General features: G+C 43.2%; 1 long non-coding RNA gene across 1 annotated transcript in view; it reads right to left on the bottom strand.

Annotated features, from left to right (window-relative positions):
• Positions 1-3,813: 3,813 nt before the first annotated feature.
• LOC308610518 overlaps positions 3,814-13,354 on the bottom strand; it is a 452,593-nt gene continuing 443,052 nt past the window's right edge. The window contains exon 3 of the long non-coding RNA XR_014014568.1: positions 3,814-3,919. This is a non-coding gene — a long non-coding RNA (uncharacterized lncRNA). The remainder of the gene's footprint in view (positions 3,920-13,354) is intronic.

Here is a 13,354-nt window from a genome sequence, read left to right on the forward strand (position 1 = left end):
GACACCTGTCTTCACAATGCTCCAGGCTTTGTCAGCAAAATTCTACATCACCTTCTCATTACAATGCTCTATGCGCTTGTCATCACAATGCTCCAAGACCCCTGTAATCACAATGCTCCATGCCCTTTTCCATCTCAGTGCTCCATGAACCCAGTCATCACAATGCACCATGCCCATCATCATAATGCTTCAGGCTATTGTCATTACAGTGAAATAAAAATTCTCCATGACCTCTGTCATCACAATCCTCCAAACCCTTGTGATCACAATGTTCCATAACACTTATCATCACAACACCCCATGACGATCATCATCACAATTATCCATGGTCTTCTCATCACCATGCTCCATGATCTTTGTCATCACAATGCTCAATACACTTGTCATCACAATGCTCCCTGACTCTTTTCGTCAGTATGCTGCTTGAACACTGTCATGACAAGGCTCCATGCCTTTTTCATCACAATGATCCATGCCCTTTTCATCACAATGCTCCAAGACCCCTGTAACCACAATGCTCCATGCCTTTGTCATCACAAAGCTCCATGATGCATGTCATCAGAATGCTCCATGGCCTTCTCCTCACAATGCACCATGTCCTTGTCATCGCAGTGCTCAATGAAACCTCTCATCACATTGCTCCATGCCCTTGTCATTACAATCCTCCATTACGCATGTATCACAGTGTTCCGTGCCCTTGTTATAACAATGCTCCATGCCCACTCTCATCACAATAATCCATGAAATATTTCAGACCAATGCTCAATGACCTTCTCATCACAATGCTCCATTACCTCTGTCATAACAAAGCTCCATGACGCCTGCCATCACAATGTTCCACGGCCTTGTCATCACAATGCTCAATGTCCCTTGTCAGCACAATGCTCCAAGACACCTGTCATCAAAATGCTCATTGATTTTGTCATAACAAAGCTCCAAGACACATGCCATCAGAAGGTTCCATGGCCTTCTCATCACAATGCTCCATGCCCTTGTCATCACAATTCTCCAAGACCCTTGTAATCACAATGGTCCTTGCCCTTTTTCATCTCAATGATCCATGAACCCTGTCATCACAATGCACCATGCACAACATCATAATTCTTCAGGCTATTGTCATTAAAATGAAATAAAAATTCTCCATTACCTCTGTCATCATAATGCTCCAAACCCTTGTAATCACAATGTTCCATAACACTTATCATCACAACACCCCATGACGCTCATCATCACAATTATCCATGGTCTTCTCATCACAATGCTCCATGATCTTTGTCATCACAATGCTCAATAAACTTGTCAACACAGTGCTCGCTGACACTTGTCCTCAGAATGCTCCTTGAACCCTGTCATGACAAGGCTCCATGCCTTTTTCATCACAATGAGCCATGCCCTTTTCATCACAATGCTCCAAGACTCCTGTAATCACAATTTTCCATGCCCTTGTCATCACAAAGCTCCATGACGCATGTCATCAGAATGCTCCATGGCCTTCTGCTCACAATGCTCCATGCCCTTGTCATCACAATGCACCAAGACCCCTGTAATCACAATGCTCCATGCCCCTTTTCATCAGAATGCTCCATGAGACTTGTCATCACAATTCTCCATGGTCATCTCATCACAATGCTCCAGGACCTTTTCATCACCATGCTCCATTCCCTTGTCATCACAATGCTCCATGACACCTCTCATCACAATAATCCATGAACAGTTACAATAATCCATGAACAGTTTCAGCCGAATGCTCCATGACATTCTCATCACAATGCTCCATGACCAATATCATCACAATGCTCCATGACCTCTCTCATCACAAGACTCCATGACACGTGAGAACACAATGATCCAAGACTCTTGTCATCACAATACTCCATTCCCTAGGCATCACAATGCTCCATGACCCCTGTCATCACAATACTCCTTGAACATTTTCAGCCCAATTCTCCATGACACTTGTCATCACAATGGTCCATGCCCTTCTCATCCCAATGCTCCATGACCCCTGTATTCACATTGCTCCTTGTCACTTGTCATCACAGAGCTCCATGACACCTGTGATCACAATGCTCCATGCCTTTGTCAGCAAAATGCTATATGACCTTGTCATTACAAAGCTCTATGCGCTTGTCATCAAAATACTCTATTACCATTGTCATCACAATCCTCCATGAAAGTTGGGATCACATTGCTTCGTGCCCTTGTCATCACAATATTCCATGCTCCTTGAAATCAAAATGATCCATGACCTCTGTCATCACAATGCTCCAAAGCCTTGTGATCACAATGTTCCATAACACTTGTCATCACAACAATCCATGATGCCTGTCATCACAATACTCCATGCCGTTTTCATGGCAATGCTCCATGACCTTTGTCATCCCAATTCTCAATACACTTGTTATCACAATGCTCCATGACACTTGTCTTCAGAATGCTCCTTGAACCCTGTCACGAAATGGCTCCATGCATTTTTCATCACAATGCCCCATGCCATTTTCATCACAATGCTCCATGCCATTGTCATCAAAATACTCCACAAGCTTGTCATCCGAATGCTCCATGAAATTTGTACTCACAATTCTCCATGCACTTGTCAGCACAATGCTCCCTGACACTTGTCATCACAATGCTCCAAGATATTATCATCACAATGCTCCATTACCTTTGTCATCAGAATCCTCCATGACATTTGGCATCACAATGCTCCATGCCAGTGTCATCACAATGGGCCATTACATATGTCATCACAATGCTCCCTGACAGCTGTCTTCACAATACTGCATTACCTGTACATCACAAATGCTCCATGATCTTGTCATTACAATGTGCTATTGCAACTATCATCGCAATAATCCATGAAACTTATTAGACCAATGCTCCCGGCACTTGTCATCACAATGTTCCATGCCCTTCTTATCACAATGTTCCAAGACCCCTGCAATCAGAATGATCCATACCCCTTTTCATCAGTATGCTCCATGAGACTTGTCATCACAAGGCCCCACGGTTTTCTCATCACAATGCTCCAGGAACTTGTCATCACATTGCTTCACAACCTTGTCATGAAAATTCTCAATTTCTCTTGTCATCATAATGCTCCAAGCCCTAGTAATCACAATGCTCCATTATATTTCTCATCACAATCCTCCATTACATTTGGCATCACAATGGTCCTTGCCATTGTCATCGCAATGGACCATGACATATGTCATCACAATGCTCCCTGACACCTGTCTTCACAATACTCCATGACTTTCTCATCACAATGATCCATGCTCTTGTCATCAAAATGCACCATGTCCAGTGTCATCACAATAATCTATGAAAATTGTCAGACCAATGCTCCATGCCCTTGTTATCACAATGCTCCATGACCCCTGTCATCACAATGCTCCATGAGTCCAGTCATCACAATGCTTCATAACGTTTGTCATCACAATGGTCCATGTCCGCATCATCACAAGGCTCTGTGACCATTGTAACCACAATGATCCATGCATTTGTCAGAACAATGCTCCATGACACTTGTCATCACAATGTGCCACGTGCTTTTCATCACAATAATCGACAACCTTGTCATCACTATGCTCCATATACCCTGTAATCACAATGCTCCATGCACTTCTCATCCAAATGCTCTCTCACCTGAGATATCACAATGTTCCATCACTAATCATCACAGTCCTCCCTCAACCCTGTAATCACAATATTCCATGACCCCTGTCATCACAATGCTACATCCACTTATCAGCACAGTGTTCCAAGACCACTGACATCGTAATGTTCCATAACCACTGTTATCAAAATGCTCCATGACCCTTTTCATCCCAAAGCTCCATGACACCTGGCATCACAATGTTCTATAACCCCTGTCATCAAAATGTTCCGTTACACTTTTCATCAAATTGCTGCATGGCTCTGTCATCGAAATGCTCCCTGGCCTTCTCATCACAATGCACAACACCCTTGTCCTAAAAATGCTCCATGACATTTGTCATCACAAAGCTCCATGACCCTTGGCATCACAGTGATCCATGTCCTTGTCATCACAATGCTCGATGTCATTGTCATCACAATGCTCCATGCCCTGGTCATTACAATCCTCCATGACCCATGTATCACAGTGTTCTGTGCCAATGTCATCACAAAGCACCATGCCCACTCTCAAACAATAAACCATGAAATATTTCAGAACAATGCTCAATGCCCCTCTCATGACAATGCTCCATTACCTCTCTCATAACAATGCTCCATGACACCTGCCATTAAAATGTTCCACGGCCTTGTCATCAGAAGGCGCTATGATGCATGCCATCAGAATGTCCTATGGCCTTCTCATCACAATGCTCCATGCCCTTGTCATCACAATGCACCAAGACCCCTGTAATCACAATTCTCCATGCGCCTTTTCATCTCAATGATCCATGAAACCTGTCCTTACAATGCACCATGCCTATCATCATAATATTTATGGCTGTTGTCATCACAATTAAATCAAAATGCTCCATGACATGTTTCATCATAATGCTCCAAACACTTGTTATCACAATGTTCCATAACACTTGGCATCACAACACCACATGTTGCTCATCATCACAATTATGCATGGTCTTCTCATCACAATGCTCCATGAACTTTTTCATCACAATGCTCAATACACTTGTAATCACATTGCTCCCTGACACTTGTCGTGAGTATGCTCCTTGAACCCGGTCATGACATGGCTCCATGCCTTTTTCAACACAATGATCCATGCCCTTTTCATCACTATGCTCCAAGACTCCTGTAATCACAATGCTACATGCACTTGTCATCACAAAGCTCCATGACACATGTCATCAGAATGCTCTATGGCGTTCTCATCACAATGCTCCCTGCCCTTGTCATCACAATGCTCCAAGACCACAGTAATCACAATGCTCCATGCCCCTTTTCATCAGAATGCTCCATGAGACTTGTCATCACAGGTCTCCATGATCTTCTCATCACAATGCTCCAGGAACTTGTCATCACCATGCTCCATTCCCTTGTCATCACAATGCTCCATGACCCCTGTCATCACAGTAATCCATGAACATTTTCAGCCCAGTGTTCCACGACCTACTCATCTCAATGCTCCATGGCCAATATCATCACAATGCTCCATGACCACTGTCATCACAACACTCCAAGACACCTGACAACACAATGATCCAGGACTCTTTTCATCACAATGCTCCAATCCCTAGTCATCACAATGCTCCATGAACCCTGTCATCACTACACTCCATGAACATTTTCAGCCCAGTGCTCCATGACCCTTGTCATCACAATGATCCATGCACTTGTCAACCCAATGCTCCGTTACCACTGTATTCAAAATGCTCCGTGACGCTTGTCATCACAGTGCTCCAAGACACGTGTCATCACAATGCTCAATTCCTTTGTCAGCAAAATGCTACATGACCTTGTCATTACAATGCTCTATGCACTTGTCATCACAATACTCCAATACTATTTTCATCACAATCCTCCATGAACCTTGGGATCACATTGCTTCATGCCCTTGTCATCACAATGCTCCATGCTCCTTGAAATCAAAATGATTCATGACCTCTGTCATCAAAATTCTCCAAACTCTTGTATTCACAATGTTCCATAACACTTGTCATCACAATGTTCCATGCTGCTTGTCATCACAATACTCCATGCCCTTGTCATCACAGTGCTCCATGACCTTTGTCATCACAATTATCAATACACTTGTCATCACAATGCTCCCTGACACTTGTCATCAGAATGTTCCTTGAACCCTGTCACGAAAAGTCTCCATGCCTTTTTCATCACAATGCCCCATGCCATTTTCATCACAATGCCCCATGCCCTTTTCATGACAATGCTCCATGCCATTATCATCAAAACACACCACAAGCTTGTCATCAGAATGCTCCATGACCCTTGTCATCACAATTCTCCATGCACTTTTCAGCACAAGGCTCCCGGACCCTTGTCATCACAATGCTCCAAACCATTGTGATCACAATGCTCCATTACCTTTGTCATCAGAATCCTCCATGACACTTGGCATCACAATGCTCCATGCCATTGTCATCACAATGGGCCATTACATATGTCATCGCAATGCTCCCTGACAACTGCCTTCACAATATTTCATGACCTGGTCATCAAAATGCTCCATGCCCTTGTCATCAAAATGCGCCTTTCCAAATGTCATCACTATAATCCATGAAACTTATAGGACCAATGCTCCATGTCCTTGTCATCACAATGCTCCATGCCCTTGTTATCACAATGCTCCATGTCTTTGTCGTAACAATGCTCCATGACCATTGTCATCACAATGTGCCACGTGCATTTCATCACAACGGTCCACATCCTTGTCATTGAAATGCTCCATAAACATCGTAATCACAATGGTCCATGCACTTCTCATCAAAATGCTCTATCACCAGAGATATCACAATGTTCCATCACTAGTCATCCCAATACTCCCTCACCCCTGTAATCACAATGTTCCATGACCCTGTCATCACAATACTCCATGAACATTTTCAGCCCAATGCTCTATGACACTTGTCATCACAATGCTCCATGCCCTTTTCATCACAAAGCTCCGTGACACATGTCATTACAATGTTCCTTGGACTATTCATCACAAGGCTCCATGCCCTTGTCATCACAGTGCTCCAAGACCCATGTAATCACAATGCTCCATGCCCTTTTTCATGTCAATGCTCCATGAAACCTCTCATCACAATGCACCATGCCCATCATCATAATGCTTCAGGCTATTGTCATCACAATGAAATCAAAATGCTCCATGACCTCTGTCATCATAATGCTCCAAACCCTTGTATCACAATGTTCCATAACACTTATCATCACAATACCCCATGACGCTCATCATCACAATTATCCATGGTCTTCTCATCACAATGCTCCATGATCTTTGTCATCACAATGATCAATACCCTTGTCATCACAATGCTCCCTGACACTTGTCATCAGTATGCTCCTTGAACCCTGTCATGACAAGGCTCCATGCCTTTTTCATCACAATGGCACATGCCCTTTTCATCACTATGCTCCAAGATCTCTGTAATCACAATGTTCCAAGCACTTGTCATCACGAAATTCCATGATGCATGTCATCAGAATGATCCATGTCCTTCCAATCACAATGCTCCATGTCCTAGTCATCACAGTGTTAAAAGACTCCTGTAATCACAATGCTACATGCCCCTTTTCATCAGAATGCTCCAGGAGATTGTCATCAGAAGTCTCCATGGACTTCTCATCACAATGCTCCAGGACCTTGTCATCACCATGCTCTATTCCCTTGTCATCACAATGCTCCATGACCCCTGTCATCACAATATTCCATGAACAATTTCAGCCCAATGATCCATGACCTACTCATCACAATTCTCCATGATCAATATCATCACAATGCTCCATGGCCACTGTCATCGCAACACTTTCTAACACCTGACAACACAATGATACGGGACTCTTGTCATTACAATGCTCCATTCCCTAGTCATCACAATACTCCATGACCTCTGTCATCACAATACTCCATGAACATTTTCAGCCCAATGCTCCATGACCCATGTCATCACAATGATCCATGCCCTTGTCATCCCAATGCTCCATGACCCCTGTATTCACAATGTTCCGTGACACTTGTCATCACAGTGCTCCATGACACCTGTCATCACAATGCTCCATGCCTTTGTAAGCAAAATGCTACATGACCTTGTCATTACAATGCTCTATGTGCTTGTCATAACAATACTCCATTACCATTGTCATCACAATCCTCCATGAAACTTGGGATCACATTGCTTCATGCCCTTGTCATCACAATGCTCCATACTCCTTGAAATCAAAATGATCCATGACCTCTGTCATCACAGTGCTCCAAACCCTTGTGATCACAATATTCCATAACACTTGTCATCACAACTCACCCTGATGCCTGTCATCACAATACTCCATGCCGTTTTCATCACAATGCTCCATGACCTTTGTCATCACAATTCTCTATATACTTGTCATCACAATGCTCCCTGACACTTGTCGTCAGAATGCTCCTTGATCCCTTTCTCAAAAAGGTTCCATGCCGTTGTCATCACAATGCCCCATTCCATTTTCATCACAATGCTCCATGCCATTGTCATCAAAATACACCACAAGCTTGTCATCAGAATGCTCCATGACCCTTGTCATCACAATTCTTCATGCACTTGTCATCACAATGCTCCAAGCCATTGTCATCACAATGCTCCATTACCTTTGTCATCAGAATCCTCCATGACACTTGGCATCACAATGCTCCATGCCGTTGTCATCACAATGGGCCACTACATATGTCATCACAATGCTCCCTGACACCAGTCGTCACAATACTGAAGGACCTGTTCATCACAATGCTCCATGCCCTTGTCATCACCATGTGCCATTCCAACTGTCATCGCAATAAACCATGAAACTTATTAGACTAATGCTCCATGTCCTTGTCATCACAATGCTCCATGCCCTTGTTATCACAATGCTCCATGACCACTGTCATCACAATGCTCTGTGACGCCAGTCATCACAATGCTTCATGACCTTTGTCATCACAGTTCTCCATGCCCCGTCATCAACAGACACTGTGACCTTTTTAACCACAATGCTCCATGAACTTTTCATCACAATGCAATTTGACCCTTGTCATCACAATGGTCTATGCCTTTCTCAGCACAATGCTGAATGACCCTTGTCATCATAGTGCTCCACAATCTTGTCATCACAATGCTCCATAAACCTTGTCATCACAATGCTCCATGCATTTCTCATCAAAATGCTCTCTCACCACTGATATCACAATGTTACTTCACTATTCATCACAATACTCCATCACCCCTGTCAAAACAATGTTCAATGACTCCTGTCATCACAATGCTACATGCATTTATCATCACAATGTTCGATGACCCCTGACATCACAATGTTCCTTAACCCCTGTCATCAAAATTCTCCATGACCCTTTTCATCAAAATGCTCCATGACCACTGATATCACAGTGTTCCATAAACCCTGTCATCAAAATATTCCATGACCGACTTCCGGGTAAGATGGTGGAAGAGTAAGACGCAGAGATCATCTTCCTCTCCACGGATACACCAGAAATACAGCTACATGTGGAACAACTCCTACAGAACACCTACTGAATGCTGGCAGAAGACCCCAGACCTCCCAAAAGGCAAGAAACTCCCCACATACCTGGGTAGGGCAAAGCGGAGACATTCCCGCACAGAGGATCAGTGCCGAGCGGCACTCACCAGCCCAAAAGGCTTGTCTGCTCGCCCGCCAGGGCAGGCGGCGCTGGAAGCTGAGGCTCAGGCTTCGGTCAGAGCTCAGGGAGAGGACTGGGGCTGGCGGCGAGAACTCAGCCTGAAGGGGGCTAATGTGCCACAGCTAGCCGGCAGGGAGTCCGGGAAAACTCTGCAGCTGCTGAAGAGGCAAGAGACTTTTTCTTCCCTCTTGGTTTCCTGGTGCACAGGGCGAGGGGATTAAGAGCGCTGTTTAAAGGGGCTCCACAGACAGGCGCGAGTCACGACGGAAAACGCGGAGCCCAGTGACCTGCGTGGGACACTGGGGCTGCTGCTGCCGCCGCCAAGAAGCCTGTGTGTGAGCGCAGGTCACTGTCCACACCGCCCTGCCAGGAGCCTGTGCAGCCCACCACTGCCGGTGTCCCGGGATCCAGGTGCGGCTTCCCAGGGAGAACGCACGGCGTGCCTCGGGCTGGTGCAACGTCACGCCGACCTCTGCCGCTGCAGGCTCGCCCCGCACTCCGTGCCCCTCCTTCCCTCCTGGTCTGAGTGAGCCAGAGTCCCCGAAGGGGCTGCTCCTTTTACCCTGTTTTGTCTGAGCGAAGAACAGATGCCTTCCGGCGACCTACACGCAGAGGCAGGGCCAAATCCAAAGCTGAGACCCAGGTGCTGTGAGAACAAAGAAGAGAAAGGGAAACCTCTCCCAGCAGCCTCAGAGGCAGCGGATTAAAGTTCCACAATCAACTTGATGTACCCTGCATCTGTGGAATACATCAATAGACAACAAATCATCCCAAATTGAGGAGCCAGGAGTCAGTGCTTTGCCTCTGAGGTGGGAGAGCCAACTTCAGGACACTGGTCCACAAGAGACGTCCCATCTCCACATAATATCAAACGGCGAAAATCTTCCAGAGAACTCCATCTCAACAACAGCACCCAGCTTCACTCAACGACCAGCAAGCTAAAGTGCTGGACACCCTATGCCAAACAACTAGCAAGACAGGAACACAACACCACCCATTAGCAGAGAGGTGGCTTAAAATCATAAAAAGTCCGTAGACACCCCAAAACACACCACCAGATGTGGACCTGCCCACCAGAAAGACAAGATCCAGCCTCATCCACCAGAACACAGGCACTAGTACCCTCCACCAGGAAGCCTACACCCACTAAACCAACCTTAGCCACTGGGGACAGACACCAAAAACAACGAGAACTATGAACCTGCAGCCTGCAAAAAGGAGACCCCAAACACTGTAACATAAGCAAAATGAGAAGACAGAAAAACACACAGCAGGAGAAGGAGCAAGATAAAAAACCCACCAGACCTAACAAATGAAGAGGTAATAGGCAGTCTACCTGAAAAAGAATTCAGAATAATGATGGTAAAGATGATCCAAGATTCTATTTCCCAGATCCAAAATCTTGGAAATAGAATAGACAAAATGCAAGAAACAGTTAACAAGGACCTAGAAGAACTAAAGATGAATCAAGCATCAATTAAAAATAAAATAAAAGAAATAAAAAAATACTCTAGTTGGGATCAATAGCAGAATAACTGAGGCAGAAGAACGGATAAGTGAGGTGGAAGATAAAATAGTGGAAATAACTGCTGCAGAGCAAAATAAAGAAAAAAGAATGAAAAAAACAGAGGACAGTCTCAGAGACCTCTGGGACAACATTAAACGCACCAACATTCGAATTATAGGGGTTCCAGAAGAAGAAGAGAAAAAGAAAGGGACTGAGAAAATATTTGAAGAGATTATAGTTGAAAACTTCCCTAATATGGGAAAGGAAATAGTTAATCAAGTCCAGGAGGCACAGAGAGTCCCATATAGAATAAATCCAAGGAGAAATACGCCAAGACACATATTAATCAAACTGTCAAAAAGTAAACACAAAGAAATCATATGAAAAGCAGCAAGGCAAAAACAACAAATAACACACAAGGGAATCCCCATCAGGATAACAGCTGATCTCTCAGCAGAAACTCTACAAGCCAGAAGGGAGTGGCAGGACATAATTAAAGTGATGAAAGAGAAAAACCTGCAACCAAGATTATTCTACCCAGCAAGGATCTCATTCAGATTTGATGGAGAAATTAAAACGTTTACAGACAAGCAAAAGCTGAGAGGGTTCAGCACCACCAAACCAGCTTTACAACACATGCTAAAGGAACTTCTCTAGGCAAGAAACACAACAGAAGGAAAAGACCTACAATAACGAACCCAAAACAATTAAGAAAATGGGAAGAGGAACATACATATCGATAATTACCTTAAATGTAAATGGACTAAATGCTCCCACCAAAAGACACAGATTGGCTGAATGGATACAAAAACAAGACCCATATATATGCTGTCTACAAGAGACCCACTTCAGACCTAGAGACACATACAGACTGAAAGTAAGGGGATGGAAAAAGATATTCCATGCAAATGGAAACCAAAAGAAAGCTGGAGTAGCAATTCTCATATCAGACAAAATAGACTTTAAAATAAAGACTACTAGAAGAGACAAAGAAGGACACTACATAATGATCAAGTGATCGATCCAAGAAGAAGATATAACAATTGTAAATATTTATGCACCCAACATAGGAGCAGCTCAATACATAAGGCAAATACTAACAGCCATAAAAGGAGAAATCGACAGTAACACAATCATAGTAGGGGACTTTAACACCCCACTTTCACCAATGGACAGATCATCCAAAATGAAAATAAATAAGGAAACACCAGCTTTAAATGACACATTAAACAAGATGGACTTAATTGATATTTATAGGATATTCCATCCAAAAACAACAGAATACACATTTTTCTCAAGTGCTCATGGAATATTCTCCAGGATAGATCATATCTTGGGTCACAAATCAAGCCTTGGTAAATTCAAGAAAATTGAAATTGTATCAGGTATCTTTTCCGACCACAATGCTATGAGACTTGATATCAATTAAAGGAAAAGAGCTGTAAAAATACAAACACATGGAGGCTAAACAATACAGTACTTAATAACGAAGTGATTACTGAAGAAATCAAAGAGGAAATTAAAAAAAATATCTAGAAACAAACGACAATGGAGACACGACGACCCAAAACCTATGGGATGCAGCAAAAGCAGTTCTAAGAGGGAAGTTTATAGCAATACAATCCCACCTTAAGAAACAGGAAACATCTCGAATAAACAACCTAACCTTGCACCTAAAGCAATTAGAGAAAGAAGAACAAAAACATCCCAAAGTTAGCAGAAGGAAAGAAATCATAAAAATCAGATCAGAAATAAATGAAAAAGAAATGAAGGAAACGATAGTAAAGATCAATAAAACTAAAAGCTGGTTCTTTGAGAAGATAAAAAAAATTGATAAACCATTAGCCAGACTCATCAAGAAAAAAAGGGAGAAGACTCAAATCAATAGAATTAGAAATGAAAAAGGAGAAGTAACAACTGACACTGCAGAAATACAAAATATCATGAGAGATTACTACAAGCAACTCTATGACAATAAAATGGACAACCTGGAAGAAATGGAAAAAATCTTAGAAATGCACAACCTGCCAAGACTGAATCAGGAAGAAATAGAAAATATGAACAGACCAATCACAAGCACTGAAATTGAAACTGTGATAAAAAATCTTCCAACAAACAAAAGCCCAGGACCAGATGGCTTCTCAAGCGAATTCTATCAAGCATTTAGAGAAGAGCTAACACCTATCCTTCTCAAACTCTTCCAAAATATAGCAGAGGGAGGAACACTCCCAAACTCATTCTACGAGACCACCATCACCTTGATACCAAAACCAGGCAAGGATGTCACAAAGAAAGAAAACTACAGGCCAATATCACTGATGAACATAGATGCAAAAATCCTCAACAAAATCCTAGCAAACAGAATCCAACATCACATTACAAGGATCATACACCATGATGAAGTGGGGTTTATTCCAGGAATGCAAGGATTCTTCAATATACGCAAATCAATCGACGTGATACACCATATTAACAAATTGAAGGAGAAAAACCATATGATC

This window comes from Mesoplodon bidens (assembly GCF_964165515.1).
Source record: "Mesoplodon bidens genome assembly, contig: HAP1_SCAFFOLD_257, whole genome shotgun sequence".
Lineage (NCBI taxonomy): Eukaryota > Metazoa > Chordata > Mammalia > Artiodactyla > Ziphiidae > Mesoplodon > Mesoplodon bidens.